Source organism: Diorhabda carinulata, chromosome 7 (genome assembly GCF_026250575.1).
Source record: "Diorhabda carinulata isolate Delta chromosome 7, icDioCari1.1, whole genome shotgun sequence".
Classification (NCBI taxonomy): Eukaryota; Metazoa; Arthropoda; class Insecta; order Coleoptera; family Chrysomelidae; genus Diorhabda; species Diorhabda carinulata.
The window spans coordinates 1,919,727-1,932,956 of NC_079466.1; positions in this window are offsets into that span (position 1 = coordinate 1,919,727).

Sequence of the window (13,230 nt, forward strand, 5' to 3'; positions counted from 1 at the left end):
ACTCGTTTAAGAAGTAAAGTGATTCATACTTTTCTTGTGTAGTAACCGTTCCACCAATATATCATTCCGCCATAAAAATCTGACAAAGGCAACAAACCATCTACAACATCTCAAATTTTTTGTCGTGATCCACCACCAGAGTTTTAAAGACACTGTATGAGGATGGTCCCAACAGAGAAAAGATAAGAATAAAATATATTAATTTTCAACGTGATCTAATTTTAGCTTCATACACTTTTCCCAGTGATATTCGATAAGTTCAATATCCTTTTTATGACAAGAATCGTCAAGCCATCAACTGACGACATCACCTCTTCAATGTTTGAAAATCTTTCACCACCGAGCAATTTTTTCAAGTATGGGAACAGAAAAATACCCGATGGGGTTAAATATGGCGAATAGGATGCATCATGAGGTAGCAATCCAAACTTAATTTTGGCAATTGCAATAACGGATATAATATGAGCGGCATTGTCTTAGTGATAAAATCTTTCTTAGTCAAATCCTGTGGTTTTTCTTGATTTTTTGGCTGAAACGATGCAATAAGTTCGCATAATATTCGTCGTTGATAGTTTTCCATTTTTCAAAGAAGTAAATGAAAATTATTCCTCGCACATTTAACGCGATGAACTTGCCTATAGATGGAACGGTGCCGTCCATTCGGTGTGAAGTGATGGACTCACGTTTCATCTTTTGTTATGAAACGGTGAATAAAAAAAATTCATTTATCTGCTAGCTCGCACACTTTCAGTCAACTATCATCCAGTACAGCTTTGTGGATTGTCTCTAACATTTCCGGAGTCGTCACCTCATTTGGTCGACCACTGCGATGCTGGTGTTCGCAGGTCGTTCGGCTTCATTTAAACTCTGCTACCCAATACCTATTGTTAACGGAGAAGCAGTCTAGCCCAGAGTAGAATCTAGTTCAGTTTGACATAACGATGACCAATTTTTTTCAAGTTTACAATTTCACTGACAACGTTGACTATTGATAGCTGCCAAACAAATACTAAACAACGTGGCTTCTTCGAACTTGAAACATATGCTTTATGGATTGTGTACTTTTAATATAGTGGTATATTTAAAGCAACTACCGCCATCTCTAAGTAGGACCAGGTAGTTACAGACTCCCATTAGTGTTTTAAAGAAATACTTGCAATGTAAATAATCAATTATTGGTTTTTCAACGGCCGAAATTATTCTGTAATAATAAAAGATGTCTGACTGTGCATAATGAGTTCTTTAAAATTTATATTTCAAAGATGATGGAGAAGTATCAACAATCTTCTTGAATTTACCCGAAGCATTCCATCACAGCTGATCGTGCTTTTTAAGTGAGTTAGTTCAACTGCAACAATGATTCAGCCACTATTGCGCGGCATAAATTTTGAAGACTTGTTTCTGTCCAAGTGTTGACAAGATTAATAACTGGGTTCACAAGTTCGAAGAGACTGGTTCGATATTGGATAAACAGCCACTAGGCCCACCAAGCACCTCACGAACGGAGCAAAGTATGTAATTCGAGTGTCATACACAAAAATAAAATAGAATAAATAGACAAATACTTCTGCAGATTGCTTCTTTTATGTATTCATTAACGTGACTATAAATTAGTAAGAAGAAAAAGTAAAGGGAAAAATAATCGAATTAGTTCGGGGAATCTCTATTCGGCAAGAGAAAAAAATGTTCTGGCGCCTTTAGTAAAACTGCTACAAAAATATATTTTTACAGAAATATGATATATCGGCCACTTAACCTCCGAAAGCGGAATCGAAATGTCAAAACACTGGGGCACTATAGTTTCCACACCCATACGCTTTTATTTCAAGGAACGCTCAATTTTTATAAAAATATTTATGGATTTCAAATAAACCTCAACTTTGTTTTATTTTTTCATCGAGATATTGAAAAAAAAAAGCATAATCTTTCAATGTTCTGAATCATATAAATATAGACATTGTAGAATATTGATTTATAGGGGGTATCTCATATATAGTGTCAATCTTCATGGAAAGCAATTGTACTCTTCTTAGAATTAAAGGCTTGACATAACAAGTTACTTGAAGTTGAGCGTCACAAAGGTATAAAAACTGAAATTACTTATGTTTTCAAATAGAAAGATAGTCACAGATGAATACTATATTAAAGTATAAGTAGATATGTGAACCCTTTAATCTTCAATATACTTTCGAACATGTCAAATTTCAAGAATCTCATACTCATTTCTATAGAATCTAGTGTTTCAAATAATTACCGTTGTTGCACGAATGATTCAGTAACAAATACAGATTCAAATATAGTGGATCTTCTACTATTCATAAGAGCACTGTGAATTCCCGCAAGATATAAGAGTTATATGAATATTTTCACCTAGGCGACGACTTTTCTCACATTTTTCACATATATGAAAAATGCATGAATTTGTATTTATGCATGTGAATAAGAAAGTGAGTAAAGCACCTTCATATGAATCCCAGTGCATGTTTTATTTTTATTAACCTTATAACAAAGGAGACACAAGAATTTTATTGCTATAAAAAGTTGAATTGTTTGGAAAAGAAAAAGTATTTCAACTTTTTCGGCACCAAAGGGACAAATACATCCCAACTCATACTGAAATATATAAATTTATATCCTATTCTAATGGTTTCTGAACTATTGGTGCCAGGTTTGAAACGGTTGCTGAAGCAGATCTACGCCTATGTTAATCAGTAACACCAAAATTGTACGAGTTTTATTCTGCTCCTTTGCAGCCATTGTGTTGTTTGGAACCTTTTATTCAGATAATTCGGCTGCCTAGAACAAATATATCCCTTTACTTACTTTGATATACATGATAATTATTGTCGAGTTAGGGTACATGTTATCCCAGAGGTTTTTTTAATTAAGTTGCTTATATCCGAATTGTTTTCTTCGGTATGTGGAGAAAGAAGTTGGCCAAATCTTATCATCAAAAAATCGCTGTTAATTTGAATGATGTGTCTCCATCTAATGGGCTAGAATGAATATGTGGGGAGTATTCTCCATTCCATAAAGTAAAGACTCTTTTTAAATAATTTCTCAAATATTTAGAACAAATCTTTTCCCACAATGGTGTTTCAACTAGTTGTACATTCACCATTTCCAGATTTCATCATTTGTCTCTAGTTTTCCATGTTCAGCTCTCTGCAGACGTTTTGCTTCAAATACCTGAATGATGTTCCGAACTTTCTAAAAATCTTCAACTTTTATGGAAAAATTTGAAATGATCCAACAGATCTGTAAAAAATACTCATTCAGGTTACAAATAGTTAAAGTTTTAAATGAAGCAAATCGGCTCTCTATTAATTTGTGTATGTGGTCTGAGTATTGAGATACTCGTGTGAGCTCAATATAATGAATATTATCATTCTTAAAGAAAATACTACACAGGATTACTTATGGTAACATATCAGAAACATATCAATGAAATAACAAAGTTTATTATATAAAAATAACGGAAATTTATTCGAAAATATACGAAAGAATACTGATGCAAATCATTTCGATCTTTGTGGATCCTCATATTCCGTATAAACGAAATGTAATAAAAATATCAAGCAAAATATCCGGAACCAAAGTGCTCATATCGAATGCGATAGGATATAAAGAAATAACACGAAAATTATTGGATAAGTTTTCAATGTTTGTTCTTTTTGGAACAAGAAAATTGCTTTGTCAAACTACATTCTTACTTTAAAGTTCTAGATTTGATTTTAAATCACAATCAAGGATTTTGCTACAAGAAGAGAAAATTATGAAAGTTTACTACTGTTTTAATGCCGAATAATGGAGCTGTCTCCTTTAAACACCAAAGTTTAAATAGAAGTCGGTATCTCCTATACTTATTTCCACACAAAATGTCTCTCTTATATATTTAAACATAGATAAGTAAAAATGTGGAAATTTATGAAATTATCCAACTTATCGGAAACTATATCCAATAGCTCTAGCCCTACTTACTTATCCATCTTATACATCTTCTACCAAGTGTCAAGTATTCTCCATTTGGTTCTATCATTTGCCTTCTGTTTAGCTCGTCACTAGTTCAGTCATTTTTTTCGAGCTTTGCATCAATTTTGTACTTTGTTCCAGTTTCCAATATCAATCTGTATCCAAACCATCTCAACTGTCGTTGTTCCATTTTTTATATTGCACTACATCTAATTTGCATCTAATTGTATCGTTCCTTATTTTATCTAGTCTCTTACTTCTACTTCAATTTTGGTAAGCACCCAGAATCACAATCATACTATACAACATGTGCACAAATAGTGCAGAAAATTCTAAGGCAGACGTCCATGACTATCAACAACAACAACAATTCTTGTCGGCAAATGTGATTGCGAAATTGAAAAAAGCTGAAAGATCGAAAGGTGACGGTTCAGACTCTCAACGAAATGATCCCTCATGTCAGCAAGTCCTGCATTAACAAAATTTTGAGAGACAGCTAAAGCTATCTTCGCGGTACAACGGTACAACTTCTATGATGCATAAAGAAAATGGTTTAGCGCTTACAAAAATTTATTGATTTAAATTATATCGATAAATAAATAGAAATCTAAGTTTTGAAAATTTTTCTTTTTGAATAACATTTGGTAGACACATTGTCAACCTTCTGAAAAAATTTATTTTAAAATTTCCTAGAAGTAAAGAATAATAAGCTTTCGACCCACCATTCATAAAACCAGCAACCAGCAGTTAGTTCTCTCCGATCCTTGACATTGTAAGGTGTCCTTCAAAATTAATTAAATAAAATTAATCTTTAATTCAACATATGGGTGATTCCGTTCTAACTGTGATATTCAATGTCCTGTATTGTTTTTTTGTACTAGTCATTAATTAATAATCAATTAATAAAAATTTTGTGTTAATTGAATAATTCTTAAGATATTTAAACATTATTTTTATACAATATAACTTGCCACTTGAGGAAAACTTATACTACATCACTTGAATGTCAGTACCGTGTCATGTCCATTCCTAGAATTTACCGATAAATTATTAATTTTTTTTGTCGTAACAAATGATTTAAACTAATTACCTTATAAATTCTAATGTTTATGATCAAACTGAGGAAAATTGATGCACTTGTTGTTTAATATCTTAAGTTACCATGTCAGTACCGTGGATAAATGAGTCAGTACCGTGGAACTCAAAATCCGACATTTGTGTCTTGCTCGTGATACTTTGAAGTTGTAGTAAATTCCTCTTAGAGTTTTATTTTTACAGTAAAATAGATGAATAATATGCATAAAAAAGTTAGAAAAGTTAAATTTTAAAATCTTGAAATTTTGAATACAAAAAATCACAGTTAGAACGGAATCACCCATATAAGTTTGTGGTAATTATAAATAAATATAATAAAATCCAAATATAAATCTATACTAGAGGGACAACTCTAAAAATTGTCAAATATCTATTAATTATTATAATTAATTTTTCTTTACCCCCTGTAGAAAGAAATGTTATCCTCAAACAACCGCTAAAGACAACTTCTAATGACTTATGTGACATAAGAGAGTCCAATTTACCTCTACCTTAGCAGCTTGCAGGTCGTTACGTAACTTTGAGAGATTGCCCCTTCGAAAGGGAACAAATGATTCAAACAAACTTGTCCTGATAGTTTAAGTGTGAGTAATTAGGGCTTATAACGGTAGCTCTGCGTAAATTTGGTATTTCACAATCGATTTCAGACATCCTCATGCTTATAGCCATCAATTTAGTTAGTGGATTTATCTATTTTTTTATGTTTCCATTTTCATCTCCCTCTGCTAATATGGCACAGATCCGATTTATATTATTACATACATTCATTAACAAATAATTATGAAAATACAATTATTGTTTGGAATCACAACTAATACGAATTGGTCTGGAGGTAGAAGACATTACATATCCATAGCCTTGGCGCCGACTATTACTTAATGCTTATGTTTATCCATCCTTACGGATGTAAGACGTGGGATTGAACTTTTTTTTCCATCGAATCTTTCTTCTATAATTATTCCGGTCCTCTGTTTGTGTCAATATCTCTTATACTATCTTCCCTCTGTTCTTAACCTTTTTGTTGATTTCGTCCATACAGGTTTTCCTTGATTCGCCTCTATTTCTCCCTCGTTTTAATGTGGCTTCCAGTATCCTTCTTGAATTCCTTCTCTGACTTATCCTTTAGACACGTCAGAACGATTTTACTTGATTATGCTTGATAGTTTGCAGCATTTTTCTTTGATAGTTAGGATATGATGTTTCCAAATAATTTACAGTAATTCACAACGGGAAGGTGGAAGTTGTTAATAAAGGCCCAGGGGGATATTGTAGTAATCATTTAAATCTATATTCAATAACCAACACATGGGGTACACCAACATTTTGGATATGAGTTGATGATAGAGCAGAAACTTGAATGATCTAAATGTTAAGGGGTAAAAATCTGTTTGTCACTGAAATGAATTCAAGTATGCAAGCTTTTGAAACAAAGTAGGGGCTGTGGGAATCTCATCACGTAATACAACAATCGTTTTAAAATGAATAAAATGAAATTCCCGATTTTCAAAACTCCATTCAATTTTTAAGCTCCACAGGCACCAGTTCATATGCTAATAGAGCTGATAGATCTTCAATCGGAGAGTATTTTGAAAGAAAAATTTATATTTATATCTATACACAATATTTTAAGAGTTCAGATAACTACCCGGAATTAAATAAGCATGCATAAAAAAATATCATAATCATTTAATAGTCTCTTTATATTTTAGTTTAGCCCGCTCAGATATTCTAAATTTAATATATGGCCCACTGCAAAATTCAGTTTGCATTACATTGTGGCCAGTAGTTTTGGTTAAATCGTGAAAATGTGTAGATTTTTTTTCTCTGACGCCAAGAATTTTTTACTAAGCAAACTACAACTATTTTTCAGTTTTCCACCTTTCCTAATGAAGGGTTCACCACCCACCCTGTACAATTTATTCTCCAATACATTAACGTACAAAAAGTATCAATATAATACGTAGTGTGGAGTGTGTGGAAAGTGCTTATCCTGTAAGAGACAATACAAAATTGAGCTGAAAATATTTGTCAAACTTATTACATAAATCTACCTCACGTCATGGTTTTTTCTTCATTCGGAAATATTCATTCGTCGAAACGCTCATTCTGATATCAGTCTATGAAAGATAACAATGAAAAGTAGCAGCAATTATTTTTGTTTTATTGTCGGCTAGCGACGGCCAACTTGATCGCTTGGGGCCATTTTGGATTTTGTCAGAAGTATTTCGTTACCAGCTCGAGGCTATATCGACTGTCCAATTTTATATATAATAAATTAAAAAAGTAAAGATATAAAAATGAAATACGTCTACGTATTTCCACATTTTTCTTGGGTCCTTCGTTACAAAGTTTTTTAAATTTCAACGACCGGTAGGGCCGCGGAAAGGTTGTAAATTATTAGAAGAAGTATGCGCCGATAAACTTACGATTTATAAGCCTTTTTATTCTTTTTTAAATTAGGGAATCCGAAACTTGAACATGATAAAAAGAAGATGTTACGAATCCTATTCCAAATTAAATTCATTTGAAGAAGTAACGGTTATATCGATTAAAGTATGAGTAAATAGGAAAAAAAATACTAATGATTGTAGGATTCTTTTGATTGTCAAAATGCAATTCTACCTCTTCAGATGCCTGAAGAGGATTCCGGTTCCGGTCCCTCTTTTACATAATATGTTTGGTTAAATAGGCGTAGAATACAGTTTACAAATTTCCTGGAGTTTTTCTGCAATCTGGTGAACCCTCTCACCAGCCAAATGGTTGACAATAGAGAACAATACAGCCTCTGCTGTACCTGCTCTTACTTGCAGGGATAAAATCTATCAAGGTTTCAAAAAGCTGTCTTGATCGTCGATCTATTTTTTTTTATATCTCTCACACAATGGTAGGCAGATAAATGCGCAATGAAGTGAACAAAAGAATCCTTTCCTGATAAAAATTATAATCCCAGCCCTGTAGAAAAAAAAGCTTCACCATATCAGGGCCATCCAAGAAATAAAGAAAAACCGACATGAAATGCCCGAGTCTCTCTCTCTTGTAGAATGATGGGTAGTGTTGTTTAGAGGCGGAGCTGGTAGAAAACATCGTTTTCGGAAAAGGTATCGCGAAATTGAAAGAAGCTGAAAGATCGAAGGGTGACAGTTCAGAATCTCTTAAGCTATCCTTGCGGAACGGCGGCAGACTTCTACGACTCAGGCATAAAAAAGATGGTAGAACACATGAAAAAATGTATTGATTTGAATGGCAATTACATTGGAAAATAAAGCGATACCACAACAAAAGGATCCCTTCCTAAAAACCACCATAATCCCAGCCCTGTAGAGAAAAAGCTTCACTACATCAGAGCCATTCTAGGAATGAACCAAAACCTTCATGTAACGCTCAACGTGTCTCTCTAATTGGCACTGTTGCCACAAACATCTGTTGTTTACAGGCGTCAAACGTCAAAGGGCAATATACAGGCTTACTAAAAGTAGAGAAATAAAAGTTGCAGTATGCATCTCAAACTATACGTCATCACAATTCTTGGATCGGTCATACTTTAACGTTTCTTGAATAGGTGTCGTTGATAACTTGATTTCCTCACATTTATGACACTAATCAGAACACAATTAGCAATTTCGTAACTATAACTTCACTTTACATATCACTTTATCCACCTGTATTGTTTGAATCATTCGCCGCGTATCTTCTGTAATGTTTTTCTCATATATTCAATTCATTTCTAAGGGTGGGGTGAATTCATACACACATTCTTTCACTTACTACTCAATTTATTCACACACCACACACTATTTATAATAATTAACTGTTCAATACGTATATAATTTATTCTGTTTATCAAGTTTCTATTTCATTCACTATGACATTCAATAAAAACTTGTAGAAAACCAATATCAGACCGTTCCATCGTAACCGAACATATCGGCTTCGCGGTTTATGTCGTGGACGAGCTCGTAACACCTCAATATTCAACTAAGTGCTTTACTGTGAGCTCCTCATATATAGTTTTGCAATAATTCCATATCAGTGAAGAATTTTCTTTGTCTAGTCTTTTCTTCTTCCAAAAACATCGGAAGCCGTCCATCATCTTTTATATTTTCCACTACATTGCTATATTCATTTTTTCTCAAAGTCTATTTCATTTAAATTGTTTTTTATTTATATTTAATAACTATTACTTCACTGTACATATCATTTTAACCGCATGAATTGTTTGTATTTTAAATATTCAATTGACTGCATTGCAGTAATTCCAGAACATCAACATCAACCATATATTATAAATTGAATTTATTTATTTTTACAGTTTATTTTATTCGTATTTTTTTCTATTTATTAGTATGACATGACTCAGTACCGCCCAGAATGTTTCTATCGTTCGCCACGTATAATCAACTAACTGCTTTACTGTGAGCTTTTGCAATAATTTCGGAGCTTATTTGTATTTAGTAACGGCTGTGTCTATTTCTTCTTTCAAAAACATACAAACAGTATTCCGATAATATATTAAGTTATGACCGGCATTGTCCGATAGCGTGCGGCTGTGTACCCATCACAATACAAACACTGCAACCACATAAATGCTGCTTGACATGATGCAAGACAACGGGCTAATAATTGCATGAAATTTCTTTCATGGTAAAAAAGACATTATGCAAGTATCTTACCATTGCTTTATGGTTGCTACTAACGAAAATTCTGTCTGTCTGTCTACACAGCTTCTGTGCTTCTCTTTGACGCGAATCTACTCCCCATTCACGCTTTTGTGTACTTTTGCACTTGAAATATGGAGAACTCATTAGTGCTCATGCCAAGCATCTGGTATGTGGACATGTATCAGTTTCTGGATATGACGTTTGATGATACTTTTACGCTTTCGAATTCAATCTGTGACCACATAATGCTCCAGAACGTTACAATAAAGAAATCATTTGGAAATATTACACATACCTGGGTGTTCACTAACTAAGGATGGAGAAGAAAACACAGAAATTGGAAAAAGAATAAACCAGGCAAACGAGGCATATTATCTCCTTGACAATTTTAGATCTAGAGACGTATATATAAACAATTGTAAGACCTCGGAAAAAGTGGCAGGATAAAGCCGTAGAAAACGGAATCAGTCTTCTAACGATACTCAAATGGAGGAGAGCGGCTGTAGACAGGAAGAACTGGGAAAGCTTAGGGAGGCCAAGGCCCGCAGCGGGGTGTATTACTATAAAAGAATGCGGTGCCAAAGTCACTTCTCTTATATTACTTGCAGTAATTATCCCACCAACATGAAGTTTGTAGGTCTTACGGATCAAAGCTCTTAACGTAAACCATAGATAAAAAAGTAGTCAACGAATAGGCTTCGTCCAAAAATAGCTAGACCTGACACGTTCTAGCTGGACATAGCAGATAACATAATTGACAGAAATTCGTCTTCTACAAAAAACAGATGTTCATTTACAACAGAGCAGTCTGAAAAAGTCAGTCTATAATATGAAAAAAGAAACTACTTTTTTCACAAAAAATTTCAACGCTGTCACTGCAGAGTTAGAAAAATATGACTTACCGAGATTAAATACTTAATCATCTCTATCTAAACTTTTTAATACATTGTAAGAGTGATCAAATTTAAGAGTCAAACTTTCTTTCAGTTTTTGAGTCTAAAATCGTAATTTAAAAAAGAGAGAGGTGAAATAACCATCTCAAGCATATGCATAATATTTCCGGGAAAGACATTTTGCGAAATTGCCAAGTTCGGCTTATATATTACACAAAGTGCAAACTTTAATTCATTACATGAATTTGTATCTCGAAACTATTGATCGAGAAATATTCAAATAAAGTATATATTGACAGGGAATTATTTTTTCAAGCATTAATTTTGACAATATTTATTCTAACTTGTCTATATATTCTCTTAACATATTGAAGGTTAATTTGATATAAGAAATATCACATTTTATCTATTATTACAAGCTTCGTCTTTCGTCTTGGAAGAAGAAAAAAGAAAGTGATGTATGCATGCGTCGCCTTTTTTGATAAAATCGATTTAATTTATTTTGATCCAATATTTTTATTTTAAAATAACTTTTCACTATTTTATTGAAGTATAACTAATAATCATAAAAGATATATAAGTTAAAGGCTTTGAATAGATCAATAATAGTTATTTCTTATACATTGGAAAAAGTAGTACCTTGAACTTGTAACGTCAGTTGCATAGACAAGAAACCGAAAGCTAAAATCCAGTATTTTTTCCGTAGGTAATACACAATCTTTGTCTGTGACGGGAAAAACGATGATTTAATATTGAAAAATTATATTGTAACAATATTCAATCAGAAAATTCTCGATGTCAAATTTGCAATTGACCACAAACAGTTCATTATATCCACATCATTCTTTTCTAAAGATTTCAATTAGAGGATTTATCAAGATGTAGCTTCAAAACACTTTATATACGTGAGATTGAACTCATTAAAGAAATAGAAAGTCAAGAAAATTACTCGATAAAGACTATAATTGATCTTTTAAAAAATTCACAGATTAACGCGCAAATTAATTATGAATTGAATTATGATGCACTGAAAAACTGTTAAATTAATTCAAGGTAAAAGATCTTGAACCAAGAAAACCATTTTGAGAATAAATAATCGACTGTTCTTTCGGGGTATTTATTTATTTTTTATCCATTTTTAACCAGTAAAAAATTACAAGCATTTACTATACTTTATAATTCCAACAGAGATATACAATACCTGTACGTAGGAACTGGTGCCTTACTTACTAAAAAAAAAAAATAATAAAACAGATAATACATTCTTTTTAATAAGAAATGTGTCATCCCAACCCCAATATAATAAAATTGATAATAAAATTAGTATACAATAATTAACATTAATAAAATATAGTACTTATTTGGTTCAAACCATTTTTTACAATCCAAAGTTTCAATTTACTTTTTAAGTACTTATTGATGTAATTTCACTTCATCTCCTTAAGTTCATTTGGTAATTTAATATATAATTTTATTGCGACAATATAACTATTTTTTTCACTAACAGTTTTAAACATTTTTGGTAGTAGAATACTTTTATTTCTAGTTTTACTTGTTGTTGACTCATATTTATTATTTAGTTCTTTAATAAAAGTAATATACAACAGCTTCCAAGCAAAATAATTGCTCCATATTTAATGGATAAGCGCTATTAGTAAAAGTGTATCTGTTAATAATTTTTAATAATTTGTTTGGAAGCTCATAATATATTTCCATAAGAATTTTATTTTCCATAAATTTAGATAAATTTTAGAAGACAAAAGTAAGATACTTAGTTTTATTGATCAAATATTCAATATGCTTAGTGCCATTTTAATTATAATCAATTATAATTCCTAGATATTTACAGTTTTTCTTTAATTTTTATTTCTAAGTCGATAGGAACACTATCACAATTATTTCCAAAAGTAATATAGACCATTTTGTCAATATTTAACGTTAATTTGTTAGCAGTAAGCGAAAAATCTATTTCATCCAATAATTCATTCATTTTATTTATAGTTTCTTCCCATGTCTTTCCTTCAGATATCGCAGCTGTATCATCTGCATATGATACAATATCGTTATCAGTTATTTCAGTGTCAAGATCATTTAAGTAAAAAATAAATAAAAGTGGTCCTAGGATTGTACCTTTTGGTACTCCAGTTTTGATTTCTTTATAATCACTATAAACATTATCAATTATTACTCTTTGCGTCCTATTAGAGAGATAGCTATTTAATTGACCATTGGCACCACCTCTTATTCCATAACTATATAATTTATCCAGTAAGATTTTATGATTAACATTGTCAAATGCTTTAGCTAAATCAAGAAAAGTAACTATAATTGGTTTACTTTTGTCTAAACAAACCAAACTGTTTTTTGGACAAAATATTATGTTTTTTTAGAAAATTAAATAATCTATCATGCACAGTTCTTTCGAGTATCTCTGCAACATTTGAAATTAATGATATAGGTCTATAATTCTCTACTTCACTTTTATCTTTGAATTAAAATATTGACACAACTAGCCAAATGGATAATTCAATACATTGATTGAAAATGTATGCTAGGGGTTCAGCAATATCTTCAGAAATTGATTTCAATATTCTAGAAGAGCCCTTTTCCAA